We start from the raw sequence: 4,968 nt of genomic DNA, 5'->3' as shown, positions 1-4,968 counted from the left end.
TCAATGTTCTCTGTTCTCTTATACAACCAAATGTATTGATTTTCTTTCCAGATTATTTTTGTGATTATAGAAACAGTACATGCTCATTGATTGTAAAAACCAATCATTGAAAACATATCCACACGAAAACCTGCCCACTGGACGTTTATAGCAGCTTTATTCATAATTGCTAAAACTTGGAAACAACCAAGATGTCCTTCAGTAGATGAATATACATCCAGACAATGGAATATTATTCAGTGCTAAAAAGAAATGAACTATCAAGCCCCAAAAAGGCAGAGAAACCTTAATATTACTGAATGAAAGAACCCAATGTGAAAAGGTTACATACTATATGATTCCAGCTGTATGATAGTCTGGAAAAGGCAAAACTATGGAGACAGTAAAAAGATCAGGTGTTCAGGGGGGAGGGAAGGATGAATACGTGGAACACAGGATTTTTAGGGCAGTGAAACTAGTCTGTATGACACAAAAGGGTGGATACACTTTAAACGTTTGTCCAAACCCATAGAATGGACAATACCAAGAGTAACCCCTAATTTGTCAGTGTATGTTCATCAGCTGCAACAAATATCCCACTCTAATAGGGGATGTTGACAGTGGGGGAGGCTGTGCATGGGGGGGAAGGGAGTACATGGAAATCTCTGCTTCCTCCTAATTTTGCTATGAACTTAAAATTGCTCTAAAAAATGAAATTTAACAAAAACAAGAAAAGGATAACCTGAAAAATTATTATAGCCAAGGAGACATGACAACTAAATGTAATGTGGGATCCTGGAACAGAAGAGGACATTAGGTGAAAACCAAATCTAAATTAAGTATACTTTAGGTAATGTAGCAATATTGGTTCATTGGTTTGTTAATTGTGACAAATATACTAACTTAAAATGTTGAGAGTAGAGGAAGCTAGGTGTGGAGTATATGGGAATTTTCTGCAATTTTTCTGTAAATAAACTTCTTTAAAAGTTTATTTTTAAAAATGTACACCTTAGTTATCAAACACCTTCATAATTACTACCCAGGATAAAAAAATAAAACACTGCCTCATGTTCTCTTCAATCATCATTTTCCTCAAACGATTACTACCGTTTTTTTAAAAGATTTTATTTATTAGAGCACAAGTGGGGGGTTGGGCTGGGGGGCAGGGAGAGGGAGAAGCAGATTCCCTGCCATTGGGAGCCCGACTTGGGGCTTGATCCCAAGACCCCGGGATCATGACCTGAGCCAAAGGCAGATGCTTAACCAACTGAGCCACCCAGGTGCCCCGTAACTACCTATTATGTCTAAAATTTTAGTCTGTTTTTTAACTTTATATAAATCAAATATGTTGTCAAGATGCATCCATGTTATTTCATCTAGTTGAAACCCATTTTCATTGCCGTATATCTATTATAGGAATATACTGTAATTTATATTACTGTTGATAAGCATCTTTGTGACTACTTGAGCCTCTTGCCCTCGTATCTATTTATTATTGATTTGCTACCTTTGTCATAGATTGTGTCCAATACATGTGCCTATTTCTGCCTGTTTATTCCCACTAGCCTTGTGGGTTTTCCTTATTCTAGTACCACATTGTGTTACTACATTCTTGATGTTGGTATTCTAAATGCTCCCACCTTTTTTTCCTACAAGAGTATTGGGTCTATTCTTGGTCCTTTGCATTTGCATGTACAGTTTACAATCAGTTTGAGACCGTCAAAAAGCCATCACCAATTCAAAAAACAACTGTTGGGATTTTACTGGAATCGCATCAAATGTATAGGCCAATTTGGGAAAGATTGATGTAAAAGCTATTTTATCTTGTCTGTACACATGGTATATTTCTCCATTTATTTAGTTTCTCAGTAATTTGGGGTTTTCACTGTTGGAGGTCTTATGTAGTTTATTTAGATTTATTCTTAAGCATTTGATACTTTGAAGCCACTGGAAGTAAAGTTGTTAAAGTTTCATTTGTTTGCTGATAAAATACGACTGACTTTTCTATATTTGACCTTGCATTCAGCAGCCTTCCTAAACTTATTTAATTCTAAAGGTTCATCTGTAGATTCTTTTGGATTTTCAGTTTTGAATTAATGTCTCATTCCATTTTTCATAGGAAAAGCTTTCAACATTTCACTATTGTCTTAGTTGGGCCGCTATAACAAAAATACTATAGCCTGGGTGGCTTAAACAATTTATTTCTCAACAGTTCCCAAGGCTGGTAAGTTCAAGATCAAGGCACTGGCAGATCCAGGGCCTGGGGAGAGCCCACTTCCTGCCTTGCAGCCTTGCTGCGTCCTCTCGGGGCAGAGTTCATCTCTCCGTCAAGAACAATTAAGTCCACTCCTGAGGGCTCCACCTTCATGACCTAATCACTTCCAGATACCATCACATCAGGGATTGGTTAGGCTTCAACATGAATTTTAGTGGGACATAAACTTTCTATAACAATAAAATGTTAACTATAGCTTTAGATGTGAACACACTTATGTTAAGGAAGCTCCTACTCTCTGTTCCTAGGTTTCTAAGAGGTTTTGTTTTTATTTTCCAAGCTTTCAAACGTCTTTAACTGGATTTTATCAAAATTTTTCTTCTCTGGAGATCACTGAATTTTCTTCATTGGGCAAATATGAGGATTACATTGTTCTTTGAATGTTAAGTCAACCTAGTTGCCGAAATAATCTCAACCTGGCCTTGAAGTTTTTAGGTTATTGGTTTTGGTTTACTAATACTTGGGATTGTTTTCAGCTGTTCATGAACGAGATTGGGTATCAGGATATGTGCTGTTTCCTTTTCTCACTTATGATGCCTTTTTTACTCAATGATTCTTGCTAAGGCTTATTAGCTTATGAATTTTATTTGTATTTTCAAAGACAACTTTTGGCATTGATCCTATTATAGGTTTGTTTTCTGTTTTCTATGGTAGATTTTGTTTTTAAATATATGCTCATTTCTTTCCTTTTATTGGGAGTTTTGTTTTTCCTATATACTTAGCTTGCCAATTTTTCAGGGTTTTAATAGCATTTAAGATTATAAATCTCTATAAAGCACAACTTTAGCTGCACCCTCAAGTTTTTATATATAGTATATGATTATTTAAAAATCTCTTCTAGGGGCGCCTGGGTGGCTCAGTCGTTAAGCCTCTCCCTTCCGCTCGGGTCTTGATCCCAGGGTCCTGGGATGGAGCCCCGCATCAAGCTCCCTGCTCAGCGGAGAGCCTGCTTCTCCCTCTCCCTCTCCTTCTGCTGCTCCCCCTGCTTGTGCTGTCAAATAAATAAAATCTTTAAAAAAGAAAAATTTTAAAAAGAAAAATTTGCTAGGGGCGTCTGGGTGGCTTGGTCAGTTAAGTGTCTGACTCTTGGTTTCAGCTCAAGTCGTGATCTCAGGGTTGTAGGATCAAGCCCCGAGTCTGGCTCTGCGCTCAGTAGGGAGTCTGCTTGAGGATTCTTTCTTTCCCTCTGTCCTTACCCCGTCTCTCTCTCAAATAAGTAAATCTTAATGGTGGCTCAGTTGGTTGAGCAACTGCCTTCGGCTCAGGTCATGATCCTGGAGTCCTGGGATCCAGTCCCGCATCCGGCCCCCTGCTCGGTGGGCAGTCTGCTTCTCCCTCTGACCCTTGCCCCTCTCATGCTCTATCTCATTCTCTCTCTCTCAATTAAAATAAAATTTTAAAAAAATAAAAATCTAATTTTATTTTAATCAACGAATTGTGGATTAAGTAGGAACCAGGAGGCAATAAATAATCCACAATGTTTCTTGAGCAGCTACTGATCTCTATTTTCTAGAGGTGCAAACAGGCTCTTGACGGCCTTACCCTGATAGCAAAGGGAGATTTTCTGGGAGGTGAGAAAATGATTTGGGAGAATCCTGTTTGGATTTGCCAATTAAAATTAATTCAGCAGAAAGATTAGCCCTGCTGTATCCACCCAGTCACATTACCTTTCTGAGAATGAGGCAGATGGCCAAAAACAGGATAACATCTGAGACTTAAAAGAGCAAGTTCCGGAACAAGGATAGAAAACTTTCTTGGCATTGGCAGCAGATTGTCTGCAACTTTGTGTTGAGCCCCATCCAGACACAAACTGGAAAGCACGCCGGGAACATTTTGCAGTGTCTGCCATTGACAGGTGCTGTGAATTTGCTGACCCAGTTCTTGGGCATTAGTTTGTTCCCATTTAGATATCCCAACTATAACAACTGGAAACAAATTTCTCAAGGAAAAAAAAGTATTGGATTATGTATTAAAAAGAAAGCTGCAATTCACGAGAACGGACCAAGAGACACACTGTCTTGTCAACTTGGCAAACGTAATGAGATCATATAAAAGTCAAAGTGAGGGTAACTACATGTCAGCGTGCAAAATTGTATACAAGATTTTTCTATGACAGCTTTCAGTTTGCTTTAATGTCACTTTACTGGTGTGTTGAAAGAAGATATGCCCATTAATAATCTGTGTACTATTGCTTGGTATAATCTTATTCTAAAAGGAACTCCAGTGAATTCTAGAATTGTTTAAAGTTCAGCGTGTAATGGTTCCTCATCTGTCCCAGAAGTGACAGTAACTTTTAAAACTCTTTCTATAGTCAAGTCTTGCTGTATGGAGTCACAACCACAACTCATTAACTAAAAATGCCCAGGCAGGGGGCACCTGGGTGGCTCAGTTGGTTAAGTGTCCAATGCTTGATTTCGTCTCTGGTCATGATCTCAGAGTTCTGGGATCGAGCCCCATGAGTCTGCATCGGGCTCCATGCTCAGCAGGGAGTCTGCTGGAGATTCTCTCTCCCTCTCCCCACCCCACTACTCTCTCTCGCAAATCAATCAATCAATCAATCTCAAAAAAAGAAAAATGCCCAGGTGGCTGTGGCACAGAGAAACTGCTGATCCAAATCACCCTCATTTTATAGGCCACGAGAAACACATTCACTCACATTCATTCAATACATTTAATGATGACACTCAAATTAATGACGTATAAAATAAGACACC

Source organism: Callorhinus ursinus, unplaced genomic scaffold (assembly GCF_003265705.2).
Source record: "Callorhinus ursinus isolate GAN/ISIS: 27379988/994484 unplaced genomic scaffold, GSC_fseal_2.0 scaffold4, whole genome shotgun sequence".
Classification (NCBI taxonomy): domain Eukaryota; kingdom Metazoa; phylum Chordata; class Mammalia; order Carnivora; family Otariidae; genus Callorhinus; species Callorhinus ursinus.
This window is presented reverse-complemented; position numbering follows the sequence as displayed.